Raw genomic sequence first — 16092 nt, forward strand, 5'->3', positions numbered from 1 at the left:
ACCAGAGATTTATTAATAGTAAACCTTGTTAGTTTTTGCTTAAAGCTTTTCTTTAGGAACATTTTTAGAAAATGCTTATAATTTGTTTGTGACAAACTATATGCTGTTGAATAATAGAATTTGTCCCATCTTAAGAGATGACTGATTGACTGAAAAGCAACTAGAAGATTTCAGAGAATTACAGCTATTAATTAAGTGCTTAGGCCTACATATTTCCAAAATTTGTATTTTTGCTGCCATAGTAAGACTCTTACCTTTTAGAAAATTGTGCTTAAAGGAATTTCGATACCAATCACTTGAAAGTGATGTTGAAGGCTATAGTGTGATAACTATCAATGAATTTGCTGCATATTTCCTTCTGTATTAATCCTAAAGTTTAAGCTGCCTTAAAACAGTCTTGTCACAGTAGGAAAGATGCTGGCTTTTAAAAAGAAGATCTTCTTATTGAACCCTTGAGCTTTATAAAATATTAACGTTTCTTAAAATATTCAGTTTGTATGTCCTAATGTATTGTGTCTGTGTTTTTAGTTCTAAAAGCTGAATAACTGCTAGACACTCAAATTTTGAATTGCTAAATAGCTAAAATAATTTTAAAACTTTCATTTTAGATTAAAATAAATAACATTTTTTTTATTAAGGCATTTTGTACACCACAAGTACACGACCTGTTGTATCCACTCAACTAGTATTACAATAGTAATCTTTTAATGTGTCTTTCTTGATATTTGAACAATTAAAACCTTTAAAAAAATTGGGTGTACAAAGTCCTTTTCTCCTGTATTTTGTCAATAATACTTATGATATAGCCTATTTTCCAGTTTCACATAATAGTGACAATGGAAGCATTAAAGAGTTTCCCTTTTGTACTTTTAGAATTTTCTGGAGCTATTTTCTTGAAATATGTGATTTCTGAACATGGCCTTCCTCTCTGTTGCTGTACTGTATATTGAGTTCAGGGATGGGGAAGAAGAAAAACAAACTACTACCTATGTTTTTTTCTTTGGACATCAAGCTTTTCGAAGTTTTATCCAAACACAATTTTTGTTAATTAATAACATGTGACAAGGGAAGTACAGTGTCCTTCAGGGTAATTGGGAAATTGCTTCACCACTTAATTAAGGAGGAACTTCTGTTGTTATTATTTCAACTTTTTTGTCTAAAACAAACCTGCTTTTGTGTCTATTCATGCAACTGGACGTTTCACTAGAATAATACGAGTGAAGTACTATGTTCAAGCGTATCACAGCAGTGTCTCACCCAGGACTTGAACCAACAACCTCCTATAGCAGCTGCTATTGAAAAAGATCCGAACGTAGAGACGCATACCTTTCTGTGCTCGTTTTGGACTGAACAAGCTAGAAATGTCCTCCCGCATTGGAGAATGTTACTTCAACTTACTTTGTGTGGATACTGAAAACCATAAAGACTGTAATTTTGTGACCATTAAGCAGTCTAAATGTTGGTACTGACCTCAGTCAATATCGCGAGAGGAAAAAATACCCTTGAGATATAAATCCTGAAAAGTATGGGATGATAAAATGTAAGTCAAGAACCTGGATACAATCACTGAAAAGGTTTCACTTTTTCCAGCCATCTACGCTTTATCCAGCTAAGATCCCAGTAAATGTCTATTTTACATGATAATGTTGTTCTGAGATCTGATGTGTAGAGGCACAGTATTCAATATTGTGACACAATAATTACCTTAAGCCTCTCTACACGATGCTATTTACATCTGCACTGAATATAGCAATGACGTTTCCCAGCTACCTCACACCCATAGAAAACCTGTAAGAAATGAATTACGCAGTAGCAATGTATGGAGGTAATTCTATTCAAGTAATACATAATGGTTCATTGGGCAAGAGATTATCCTTATTTTTAGGCATGAAGCAATCAGAGAGCACATGACTCACCACTGCGGGTGCCAGTCCATCACAGGACCTATCACCAGTGCTGGTTCTCATTTATACAGTTGGGTGAACTTGAGCAACTGGGGTAGAATACCTCAATCAGGTCATAACAGCAGTGTCTACAGCAACGATTCAAACCCACAAAGCACTGGTCACAAGTCCAGAGATTCACTATTCTTTGTTACTCCCGGTAACAATGGAATCACTAACAATTCATTTTACTACAACTTCTAGTAAATACTTCTAGGCGAGTATAGATGTTTCCAGATACTTTAAAATTTATTTTTCTTTAATAATATATTTTAATTCAAGGAGAGTCAGGGGAGACATAAGATGAAACCAGAGGCTCAACTTGGTGTGAACCGAATGGCCTGCATTTGGGGAATAATAAAAAAGAGAAAGGAGTACTGGCTCTTTAAGAACCTGTTGGATTCTGGTCCCCCTGGCCCAGAGCTGAGAAGCCCTGCTGCAGTACAAGAAGGTCAAAGGTCACGGGGCCGTGGAGCCAATCACCAAAGAAGGACTGACCTAACTTAATGTTCAACTTAATGTTCAGCTAAAAGTTCAGCTTTTTTTACCAGCTGGGGTCACCACCCTGTTAGATGACTGAATAATTGCCCATGCAAAGCCACATTCTCAGGCCTGCTCATTCATTCAGTCCAGTCCCTCAGTTTTCTACTTTACAGCCAAAGTAAACACCTAAGGCACTCAGTGCAGGGCAGCAGCTAGCCCTGCTGCAGAAAGACATGCTTTAAATTGCACAATTAGGTGCTGATGTGTCTATAATCTTCCAACTGCTTTTAATTAAAACTAAGTGACATTCTCTTAAACTATCCAACAATAACAAGATGGGTTTCATAATGGCTTGGTTTTGCTCAAAGCTTTAAAATCCTAACAGAAATAGTTAGGTCATAATAACTTTGATGGGAGAGAGGGCAGAAAGGTTACTATACTCAGAGAAATGCTATTCACAAATTGTTACATTTGGGATGGAGAATGTATGCATTAAATAAACACCAAATAACAGAATCTGAAAGTTACTTAAGCAAATACATCTGGTAGTAAATATGCCTTTAGGATCCTTCATTCAAGCTTTGGAATCTTGCATCATTTGATTGGTTGGAAAGTGTAATAAATGCTTCAGACATTTGTGTTTTGACACACAAAGGAGGCATATAAAAAGTGGTCTCATAAACTATCCTTATTTAAATCTGCATTTTCTCAGTTAAGTGCCTCATTGTCAGTAATCAGATTCTACCCTTCCACTTATCAATATTGCTTTAAAGGACGTTGCTTTTCTTAATTAAATGGCTTGTAAGTGTTATTAGAGCAGTGTCTGCACTTCTGATCACTTTGTAATAGTAATGACGGAGTAAAGAGCTCAGAAGATAGATACATGTGCTCAAGGCAGATCTGTTACAGTCCATCTGCTGTACTAGTAATTTATATTGAACACATACAGTTTCAAGCAATGGCACTGAACCCTGTGTCTGAAACATGGCTGTGCACTAATTGTTAGTGCAATAAAGACTGCTTGAATACACTAGTAAGTGATATCTCTTTAAGCCATAAAAACTCTCATCCAAGTGAGACACAGTTTACATGTCATAAAGAATGACCTAATCCGAGATACAGGATGTCAATAGTTGTGCTTGCACTCATAAGGGATTATAGTTTGGATGCTACACTTTAAAAATGATATTTGCATTCTCAAGTAATAACTACCCCCAGTTCGGAGAATTGTTTAGGAGGGTTTTGCGGAGTCAGGCTAAGAAGCTTTGGCTTAACACACTTGACTGAGTGTCAACCACCCAGCTTTGGGGCAAAAACGTAAAGATCCCTATTCAAGGGGTGAAGCAAGGTGTGGCTGCACGGGTGGAGATGCGCTGGAGGAAGGATGCAGGCAGGCAAGAGAGGGGCTCACTATGGTATTTATAGCAGTTCAGGAAACAGCATCATGGATGATTATGAGTTAGAGCAACCAAGGTGAAGGAGGGTTCGGTTGCTGTCACCCATCCTGAACTTTCATTTAAAAATTCCATTTTTTAGTGATAATAATAATAATTATAATAATTACTTACACTTATATAGCGCTTTTCTGGACACTCCACTCAAAGCGCTTTACAGGTAATGGGGACTCCCCTCCACCACCACCAGTGTGCAGCCCCCACCTGGATGATACAATGGCAGCCATAGTGCGCCAGAACGCTCACCACACATCTGCTATCAGTGGGGAGGAAAGCAGAGTAATGAAGCCAATTAATTGATGGGGATTATTAGGAGGCCATGATTTGTAAGGGCCAATGGGAAATTTGGCCAGGACGCTGGGGTTACACCCCTAATCTTTCGAAGAAATGCAGAGAAGTAGTTTAATTGAGTATAGTCTGCATAAAAAGACACCCAGGACCATTAACTGAAGTGGTCTGTCTGCAGTGTAGACACAATAAAGGCCAAGTTGAGTCTGGGCTTTGGCATTATTGAATTGTGAGAAGGATTCCCCAGGCCGTGATGCACATGACGTTGGCGTGTTGGGCATGAGTTTGCGGACATATCCTTGGCTCACCATGCAGCAACAAGGGCTATGATTCGCTAGAGATCTGTTAAGAATTATCCTACAGGATCACTGAGAGATACACCATGTTTCCAATCAGTTCTAGATCTCCTGTTATGTACAACAAAGCTTGCAACATGTCAGGTGAAATATGATTAAGACAGCAGGTATGTGTGTGTGCACAGGTCCTCATTCAGCTGCGGTTCTGGATATAGAGGTCTGCCATATTGATTAGCAGTTGGCAAATCCAAAAGAAAATATATTATATTATGTATTCATTATATAATATGTAATATATAATATGTAATATATAATATGTAATGTATAATATTATATTAATCATTTGTACATATATAAAAGTCACTTTTAGTTTCAGTCATATTGTAATTGTCAGTGTTCACCAATAGCTTGACAAAAGGATAGCAATGGCTTGGCACAGACTGCAGAGACCGCTGGTGTGGTGCTGGTATGATGGCCTATTTCATTTGCAAAGCAGCTGCCAGAATGTGTATGTGACACTGTGGAGTGCAGTTACCATAGAGAACAACCAGCAGCTACCACAGAGAACAGCCAACAGTTACCCCCCACCCCCGACTCACCTATTTAGACTAAAACCAGAATGACACTCTTCCCTTCCTCGAGCCTTGGGAACCTTTCACACTTTCAGCTGCATTCATGTTCTCTACTGTCACCACACAGGGCTAGGATCTCAATAGAAACTGTAGGTACTAAACAGACCAATGAAATGGCTCTGTAACTTTAAAAAAATGTTTTAAATTCTTTTTTTTTTCTAAAATGTTTATTTTTTACAACTATTTCTCCTGTTCTACAAATTGAGAAAACGAGTAACATGCCTGGAAGTTTTAACCCAAAGATTTGAGAAAGGTGTAAGGGATAGGGTGGCAATATTAGTTGTGACAGATACAAAGGCAGGAGGGTTGTTTACACGGTTCGGAGATATGCTATCTCACCTTAGAGCTTTTTAAAACTCAATCTCCACCCTGCAGACATGCCTTTAAATGGGTGAGAAAACACGTTGACAATGCCCTGATAGCACCTGGCTCCAGATCCCGATCTGAGGGAAAGGGAATGGTGTAACTGCTCACACTGCTCTGACTCACTGCCCCGGAGCTCAGAGGAAGAGAGGAGCCTTCGCTGCTTCTGCTACAGTTGCAGCTGTGCTGCGTTTGTCTACAGCTCAATCAGCTCCAGGGACTTTCTCAGCTCTCGGGAGCTATACAAGTCTAACAGCAGGAAAGCAGCCAAGACAGGGGCTTAAACAACCCATATTTGTGCTGAGGAGGACGTCCCTCACTCACCCTTACCAACAAGAGCAACTATTTTGGCCAGCTCTGGCTCAGTTGCCTCTGGGAGTCTGGTAAAGCAAGACTCAGGACTGAGGAACTAAGGGCTCACTTCAACTTCAGGGCCAGTTGCTACAAATTCAGGGTGTTTTATTGTTACTGCAGGTAAGCCTTCCCCTTCCTTTTTTAAGAGACAGGCTTGTTGTTTTGCGTGTAAAATCCTTACTTTATTCTCTTGCTGGAAGGAACTGTATTCCAATGTGTTTGCAACAGAGTATGCAACAGGTATCGAATGATTGCACCTGTTATCAAATATTGTGTATATTTTTAAAACAGACATGCAATGTTTCATATCTCTTATTGAGTTACTCCTTTAAATTTGGTAAGTTTTCTTTTCTTACAATTCTTTTTGAGTACATACTGTACAGATCCCCAAAATGTGAGACTGTAGCAGGATCTATCAGGTTGTGTAAGTCAGAAGAATCACAGATGTTTGTTTGTAGAAGGGGTTTGAACTTTGTTTCTGTTTATGGAATTATTTGAAAGTACATGGCATTGAATGGTCATCACTCAATACCCTTCTTGTTTAAAAATACTTTTTTTAACGCACTTGAGATTGTAATTTTCCTGAAAACATTTTCTGGCAGCTTCATTGTGGAGCTTGGACTTCAAACAACAGGACACACCTTTTCCTTAGGAAGTGTGCATACACAATGCAATAGCTATTATAACAATAACAAAAAATTAACAAAAAGGTTAATAGTGTACTGCAGATTTGTTATTCAAGGAGCTAAGGAGCTGCCAAGAGAAATTGTTGTAGATACATATCATACATATGTTTCACTTGACAGAATGCTTTTCTGTTTCTACTTAATTAATATGGTTTTAGCTGTGGTCTTCATATGCCCTTTTGAGCGACAGGAAAATAATACCCTTACCAATGCTTATGAGAATACATTGTACTCTTGTTTCTTTTTTAAAGAACAGAGGAGGTACTGTATTTATTGTGCAAAAATGTGCCGTGACAGCTGTCAGTATTTACAATATTGATCAGATGTATTTTAAGGAAATGTCAAAATGTCTAAAGAAGCAAAAATGGGATAATTCCCATTACGTGGTAATGTGCACATGCATCAAAATAAGCTAACTGCATAATAATCACAGTGACATGTACAACCAACACTGTTGTCTTCTTTTCCTTGTTCTCCATCTTCAGAGGTAACACAAGTATTTTTCTTGTTGATTTTTGTGTGCAAGTGCTTTGCATGTATTTTTAACTAGCGTACATGAGGCGACATGCTGTAAGATGTTTAAGAGGTAAATCAATATCACTTGTTGTCATGTTATTTCTGCGCCAGGAAGTTTATAGTTGCGGTCGGTGCCTGAGATCGGTGACAGGTAACAGTCAGGCACTTTAAAGACAAAGTTCCTTACTATAGTGCTGAGTGATGGTCATCCTGACCCTTGCTGGTTAATTATTAGCAATATTTGCCTTTTCAAGAAATGTTCTGATGTTCCTATATAACATATAGTATGCATGTGGTCCTACAATAGATGTAATGTTGTCTGTATTTATTACTCAGCAGCAGTAGAAATATAAGGGCATTTTTGTTGCTTGGCTAAACAAGACAATGGTAGCTACAAAGAACTTTGTGCTTTGCAATTTAGGTTTAATAGGTGAATAGGTTTAATTTCCTTTGTCCACACATATAATGAGAGTTAAAGGTACCCATTTACTATTGCATCAGTTTCTTGCATAGTTCAATCAGGAGTTTGCATGATAAACTCCAGCATCTTTATTATGAAAGAAAAATATATCTTTAACTTACTAGTAAATACATTTTAATATTCATTTTGACAAAACAAATATTATTGCTTTTTGTTTCTGTCATATACTTTCCTTTACAAGGTTTTTCCAAAGTGAAACATGTTATGGTAATCAGGGTGTTGTTTCTGTTCCAGTGAAAGTGCATCACTTGATCAGAGTGGCACTGAACGCCGGAAAATTTTCCATTTTCACCGTGGAAAGTGGTATTCAGATTGAGTAAGGTTTGCTCTAGTATGGCAGACAGGGGAAGACAGGAAGAAGAATATATAACATTCTGACATGGCATTTTACAGGTCAAAGACTTATAGACACGATTCCGTAAACTGATAAATACCAATGCTGATTTATCAGCTTCTTCAGTGAGATCCTGTTTCTTTTCTCATTTTAAAGCTCAGTTTCTGACAATAATGTACATAAATCTGAAAAAGTGTTTTTCACCAGAAGTAAAATGAAGATGGCTCGCAATTGTAGCCAGATTGTGTCACTACTTCTGGACTTCTGGCCATTGGAATTTCTCTATATATATTTAAAATTTTCAAACGCCTTTTTTTTTTTAAGACTCGTCTCTCCTGCACCCACACCCTCTCAGGACAGAATGGAACAGCTAGACACACCTCTTCTGACACACCTACCCAGTCATTCATCATTAGGTTTCACTTGACAGGAGAGCTAACACCAGCTGGATGAGCAGTGCATTGCTGGTAATGCTGAAGGTTGCTGAACTCACAGCATTCTTGCAGTTGCCTTGCAGTGCCAGTGTAGACAGTGACAATCCATAAGTGACACAGCTCCCACTCGAGCTAGTGGTCTGTGGTCTCAAGCATAGAGCTCATCCTGCACTCCAAGCAATGCCTTTCCTTGTTGAACAGGTAGAAAGCCTTTGCAACAAAGTTCTGACTCAAGTCCCTTCTTCAACTACCTAAAGATTCTAAAACCAGAGGTCGCAGCTTGTTTTCACAATGTAGTGGCTCCCTACCCTGAGAGCTCTGAACTTGAGAGCGAAGGATACTCTGATGAAGTAGCTTGGTGATGTGTGGTGATCTTTTTTATGAAACAATGAGTAACCTTTATAGAAGTTTAATTTCAACATCGTTAAGGTGGAGGTTCTTCAAAAGACCCATCTTATATAATAAGGGAAGGCATAGTTACATACTGTACATAGTTATTTTTGCCTTCCCAGATTAATGAATTAAAAGCGTTATTGTGATCCTCTGAGTCATACACACCCCACGCCCTGTTCTGCGCCATATTTTTGGCTTTTAAAACAGCTTGGAAATATTCATATTCATAAAATATTTCAGTATAAGAGACTTGGTTAACACATTTTTGTGACAAGCAACAGCAAACTTTTATCACCTGTTATCCTATTCCAAACATGAATATTTTCATGATCTGATTACTTTTTATTTGTATTAAGTTGTGAGGTGATAGGTCTGAGGTGGCTTGATTCACAGAATTGTCTGTTGTCCACTGGTGCCTATGCTGTTTGCACAGCAAGTAAATGTGTTTTTCTTTCTGTGATATTTGTTTTAAGTATGAAAGTGTGAGATCACAATAAGTGATCAAAACTAACTTTAGGTGATCTAATCACGTTTTAAAACTGCAGCCAAATTTGTTCAGCATACAAACCCAAATTCCCATCATCAGTGAGTAATTTTCTACAAGCATTTTCATTTTGATTCCAGAAAAACTGTGCTCTTCTGTAGCAGCAGATGATGCGGATATTTCTGCATCGTGGAGTAGCATGTGAACTCTACGTCTAACTGGTTTTATCTCCACTTCCATTTCCATAAACTAGATTAACTTGGTGAAGGGGAATGACAAAATAGTCTGACCATGTGGTGTATTAAAAAGACAGGATTTATTATCATGTACCAATTCACACATTTAGAATGATTTGTTTTAGGGTCAGGGTAGAAATTAGGGTAAAATCTAGAGGTGGAAAACGTTGTGTAAAATGCACCTGGTTGCCTGTTATTTGGACCTCACATTCACAAAGGTGTGTGCCTGAAATCCTCAGAAGAGCTCCTTTCCCACAGGGAAGGTGTGGAACTGGCTGTATCAAAAGCTCTGGGCCAATATTTCTTGTGAAACTTTAATATTAACTTGTTTTCAACAATAAGTAATTCAACAGTACTTTCAAAGCATGTGTGGCAATATCATTGTGCTACACTTAACGCCTTGCACATAAAACAAGCCTATTCTTATTCTGAGACACACCCTGAGCACATGTAATGTTTAATGGAACTACGAGGTGTTTATTTAGGAACAGTGTGGCCTAGATACTGTATTCTGTTCTTACAGATTCTCCACACTGATTTGTTTACCTATGAAAAACTCTTTCTGGTAAAACAAAGAACTGGGTTTTACTGGCTGAGTACCTTCCCGATTGTTTGCTTATATGTTGTTGTGTTGTAGTGGAATGTTAACACAAATAGTAAGCTCTGTGTATAGCACACATTCACCAAAGGCAAAGCTTCTGTATTGGTAAGCTCAAATAAAAATCAGGAAATGGACTGCGCACTGTGGGAGAAACACACACAACTACAAAAAAGCATGTGAATGAAATTTTGGTTTGCAAAAGCATGTGAATTAAAATACATGGAAACCACTTGTCTTGAGTTGGTGTGGGCTCTGGCAGTTGTCCGTGTTCCCGACAAGCACTCCAACCTCTGAAAAGCCATTCTGATCAAGTTTGACCAGCTATTCTAGACTGTCCTTTTCTCTAGGTATTGACCCCAGTCAATGGAGACAGCAATCCCACTTTGCTTGTGAGACACACGCAACAGAATATGCAATATTTGTGCTAATAGTTGAAAACAATACAATAAATTGTACGAGTATGATTCTAATCTGTATTATAAAACCCAGCACAGCCCAGAATACCAGGCCATTTAGCTTGTGGATGCAGACAAACATGCTCCTAATATTTTATGACTGCTTTCACTGGTCCCCCTTTTATTTTCCTTGCACAGTCTCATGAGACTAAATGTGCTGCTAAAGTAGTTTAATTCCATAAGGCATGTTTGCACTGCGCATTTTGGGAAACAAAAATGCTGTACATGAATCACGCACATTAGTCTCCTTGAGTGCAAGTGGAAAATACATATTTAATGATATAATAGAGCAATTCTGGAATGTAGAAGGAATTTTAATATCAGACCAATTACAATGCAGCAGTCCATCTCCAGAAAAGAATTATAACAGTTAATACTGTCTGCTGCTGGCGCTGTTTGTTTTGGGGCCTTACCTCATCATTGACATTGCTCCAAGTTCTGACACATGTAAATTGTTTCAGAATCTTTGGGTGGTGTTTTAATTTATTGTAATTTTTCGCAAAGAGGTTAATTCTGCCTTGCAGCTTGAGGATTCTGGCCTGGGGTGCTTTCTGTGTGGAGTTCATCCCGTGTCTGTGTGTGTTTTCTCCAGGGGCTCTGGTTTCCTCCTACCTGCTGGCTAGATTAATTGGTGTGTCTCTGTTGACAGTGTATGTGCCCTGCAATGCGCTGACAGCTTGTTCAGGGTGTAGCCCTGCCTTCCATCCTGTATCTCCACAATGGGCTCTGAGCTGTTGCAGTGTTTACCTAGAGCTGGCTTTCTGATAATGAATGGATAGTTTAGAAAGGAGCAGGGTGATTTTTCTTACTAAAAATGTCATAAAAACCATTTGGACAAATTGTGTATATTCTTAAAAACAGATTAAGACAAAAGGTGCTGGTCAACAAAAGAAAGTGTTTGGAATAACTGCATTTTAAAATGCAGCCTCTTTGATACTGTTGCTTCTCCTTTTGCTGGTAACACAAGCCTAATTGGAAGGTTCAAAAATTAATGACTGAAGACCCAGAAACATACATTGTATCTGGAGGATGTTTTGCGTGGCTGGTCACACAACTGTGGATAGAATTTATTAATTATTAAAAGGCAGCTTTCCTATTTAAGATATAAGTTTATTTAATGTTTACCACACAGTGTTTCCATAAACAAGAGCAAGATTTAACAATATGATTGATAAAGCTAAAGCACAATAGATCCTTGCTAGCTAAAATTATCAAATTAAACTAATTTACTATTACTATTTAATTATATTCTGCTTTGAGATTCTAAGGCTGTTCTGCTGAAATGCAGACTTCAACACAAATTTTCATTGGATGTTACAGTCTCTTTGGACTCGCCTACATTAACATATCTTACATATTTGTGAGAGGACGGCTGGACATTTTTCATGGAATAAAGCAATCTTTTCAAAGAGGCAATTCTAGCAGATTCCAGTTTTTGTTTCTGACCGTTGTGTGCAGGACAAGCGTTTTTTCTTAAAAACGTAGGCAAGTTGGGCGCGTGTATGCACCAAAACAGGAAAAACAATTTAATCACTCGTTGTTTTTGCTCTGATGTAATTACAATGAAAGCCTGAAGATGTCAGTGCATAACATCCAGACTTAAAAAAACGTATTTAACCAATTTGAGTCAACTGTTTTTCTAGGAAATCATCCATACAAAATAAATCTAAACTTACATGTCAGTAAGACTTTACAAATTGGTCTACATTCCCCATTTGATGAGCTCATTATGACCTAATGATGTTAATGAAACCACGTTAGTTTACACACGGTATTCGTTAGTTTACACACTTCTAGAGCAGTCCTTTGAAGGTCTCACTTGAATATAATTATTTCAGTGGTAGGAAAATTAAAACCATGAAGTTCACTTCCAGTTTTTATTTAATAATCTTAACTGGTAATGTGACAAAAATTTAAAAAATACATCAGGTCAAGAAAATAACGATTTTGTATTTATCAAAACAAGATAAGAATTTGCTAAGTTTCTCCTCAGCTGTGTGCTAACATGAAGTACTACAGCAGGGTTCTCTTAACTATCACTTGGAGTGTAACAACATTACAGGATTCTGTTTCAGGTTCTTGGGATGATGCCAGGCAACTTCTCTGATCTCCTAAAAGTATATTTAGATGAGAATGTTGGGTCTCAGTCTGCCAGTCCAGAATTACAGTGCCTTGCAAGATTTGCTCACCAGCACATGCCAAATGTTTGCTGAACTGGCCTACTTCAATCAACTAAAGTTTAAAAATTGGAGTTGACTTTTGACATAGAACCTTCTCCTAAAACACAGTTCTACTACCAGTATTTCAGCTCACAAAGGATGATTTAGAACTTGTGTGATGCCTAACCACTGTGAAAAGTGTAATAAGAGTGTGTGTGAAGAAACTGTGTTTTAGACAGCACATGGCAATCTAAAAGTTGTAAAGCATGGCTGAGAAACATTAAGAACAAATGCATCTGAACTAGAAACAGTGCTTCTATTTTAGGTCTATTTGGTGCTATTTGCATAGAGCATGAGATTATGTGGGCATGTAATTGCAGTCCCATCATGACATGGATTTTTTTTTGTCTCAATACAGCTCTTAATAGTTCCAAAGAAATGTCAATTTGGTCATTCATGTGGTCATATGTTCTAATCCCCAAATATTCACCCACTACTGTCTTTAGAAACCCATACCAGTGTGCAAGGAAAAACATAATACAGTAAGTGACTAGTGCTGGCCAATCATATGCACATATGTTACTTCATCACAGTACATTCCATTCATTTACCATTTGAGCATTTAAGTACTAGAACTGCTAATCATGCTTAAGAAGATCAGATCACCAATGAGGTGATTTTCTCAACTGATTTCTAATCATTTGTCATGCAAAGGAACAGCTGCCTAGATGTGTGACACCATCAGAGTCACTGGCCCAAGTATTAGTTATTACATTGAAAGTAGTGCCTTCCTTGGAAATAAATCCTCTGATATTTATCCTGTATTCAGTCCAAGTGTGTTAGACAACCAATGGCTAGGAAAATTGGTTGATAATATGCCATTGTGTAGCTATCACCTTGACCAGTCTTTTTGTTCCTGTCATTTAATACATACAGTTACATAAAACAATTACTTCTCCAAAGTATTTCAGCTTGGAAAAAAAAAACATTCTAATGAGACTGATGTCATTGATGCAATGACTCTGCAGATTCTAAAGACTGACTAGTGTCAATACATTGATTAATGCAGCTCATGTTTTCGCGATTTAAATGCTTCACCGGTGTAGGTTTTGCAATGTTTGCAGTTCTAGTAAAATGCTGATATTTAAAATTCTACTGGTGTTCAAACCACCATTATTTCACTATATAATGGTGCATTACATAGCTTCTTTAATGTACCGTCCATAAGTATATAATTTTTAAATTCACAACATTTTAGAATGTATTAATCATCTTGCAGTTTTAAATGGGAAATTACCAAACTTAATACATTGGAAGCTCAAGTCTGTTAAGTACAAATACATGTAAACAAACCCTCAGGATTCCTGTATGATTTTGTATGCAATTTATTATATTGTCAGATTAACATGTTGTTACATTACATCCTTGTGGATTTAAATTTGATTCCATCTTCTCAGTGCCATTTTGAGAACACAGGTACCTTTAAATCTTAAAACAGATTTGTCTGATTGTTGCTTCCTCTTTGGTCTTGTTTGTATTTTATGTAGTATATAACTTGAAGAAGCCTATAAGATACTTTGTTGAAGTATACTATACAGTATATGCAATACACACTAATTACTGTATACTATACTGTATATGTACACATTCATATAAAATACCAGAGTGTAATAGTTTATGACATACAGATAAATGAAAGAAAACTGAACTCACAAAAGTGATTCCATTATCCTTTTCAGCAGCCTAATAAATAAGCAATTGAAACCTTTAGCACTTACAGACCAGTTATACCCTATTTAGGATTCATTAGTGCAGTAATGAAACAACATCCTGACCACGCTATTGGGGTTTTTCATATTGTAAATATATATTGCAGTATACAAGGTATAGCATTTACATCATTCTACTAAAAACATTTGCCCTTTTCATGTGTTATGCCAAAACAAACAAGCACAGAAAAACAATAACAGGTCTACTAAAAATATAGTGTAAACAATATAGTTAAATTATAGTGAACTTAATTTATTAATTCATTGTTTGCAGTTCTGTGATGATAAGCTTGCAATAGGTCAATGACAGCCAGTCCATATTTATCAAAATAGATTTCCACTACATTCCTTTAAGCAAGCATAGCACATTATTGCAGACTGCAATCAGACAGGTTCTCTGCAGATCCAGCACTGAATACTTTCCATTGTCAGGGCCACTGACAGAAAATCACTGAAATGCAAGTGCAGTAATGGTTATGAAGATAACTGCTCTTAATCAGCAGTGAAGCTTCACTGTAATGACATAAAAAAGGAGCTAAAAAGTAACCTTTAGTAAAGAAGTCTTTTGGGATTTTTGATGGCTTAGAAGCTAATTTAGACAACTGAAAATAAACCCTTTTTTACACATGGAGCATGTGGAAAAACAAACGACATATACTTAAATGCAAGAAAAAAAACTCCAAACTCCTTTATAAAGTAGATTACTGTTAGTCTCTTGGCTTTATAAGTGAATGTTAAATGTTTGTCTCTAGGAGTGGGTGTGCTTCACTTTCTGTAAAATATAGAAGGAATTCCATTTAATGCAACTGAAACCTGTAGTCACAAGTAAACAGCAATGAGGGATGTGAGGGATCTGTTTATCATCCAGAGTGAGTGTGGGTGTGTCCTGTTGCGCGTCCCGTACTTGTTTAGCAGAGTTAATTCTGGACAGTGATCAGTTCTGAAAGGCCTGCATGTCATCACATCGTAAATAATATCACAGACTAAAAGCTCTGGAGCTTGAACCAAGTGCCTGAGCAAAGTCATATAACTTCAGATGCTGCTTATAATTTCCTCCAAGACTTGTGTATTATGTTCCATAATATTCAAAGGCAGTAATCTAAGTGTTTGCAGCAAACCCTTGAATTCTTTTGCGATATTACAGTATGGGAATATCCAAAAGCCCTTCTGGTCATTCCAGGATCAAGCCGAGGGTATTATGATTGTCATTTATTGCACTTCTTGAAGAAAGTGTCTTGTCATTTATGCTGGAGAAACAAGCTGACAGATCGTGTTAGAGCAGTCAAGGTAACAGACCTCCAAGTTTACCTCCCACAATCAGGACATTTCTGACCTCTCTGTCTGCTGGTGTCCTTCCATGTCAACTTAAAAACACCTACAAAAGAATTTCCAGTTCACTCTCCCCCTTTTCCTGCCCAACTTTTTCCTTGCACTTACTGTTCTTGTCAGTATAAACCCGAAAAAAGGTTCTGCAGTCAAAACATGGAATGTATTTCACACTGTTTTCTTCGGTTTTCAGTGTAGAATTCACCCCTGCTTGTTCCTTTTGGTGTACAGGGGATATGCTGACATTAACTTGCCTGTGTTTTTAATGTGCAAGAACACAAAACTTGTGACTACACGTTTACATAAAGGGCACATTTTTATAAATTAAAATGATAACAGTGACTTATAAAACATGATACAAATTCTGAAATAACATTTATGATGGTTAGCATCTGCAAATTGATT

At 37.3% G+C, this 16092-nt stretch overlaps 1 protein-coding gene across 3 annotated transcripts in view; it reads left to right on the top strand.

The window, feature by feature from the left end:
* The first annotated feature begins 5607 nt into the window (after positions 1-5607).
* Positions 5608-16092, top strand: part of LOC148653520 (uncharacterized) — a 37831-nt gene continuing 27346 nt past the window's right edge. For 2 of the 3 annotated variants that reach the window (XM_088648638.1, XM_088648639.1), the window contains exon 1: positions 5609-5933. The gene's annotated coding sequence lies outside the window, so the exon portion shown is untranslated. Of the gene's footprint in view, positions 5934-16092 lie in introns of all 3 variants that reach the window. The other variant, XM_088648637.1, reaches the window with a different exon arrangement.

The sequence above is a fragment of the Lepisosteus platostomus genome, chromosome 10 (assembly GCF_059453375.1).
Source record: "Lepisosteus platostomus isolate fLepPlt1 chromosome 10, fLepPlt1.hap1, whole genome shotgun sequence".
NCBI lineage: Eukaryota > Metazoa > Chordata > Actinopteri > Semionotiformes > Lepisosteidae > Lepisosteus > Lepisosteus platostomus.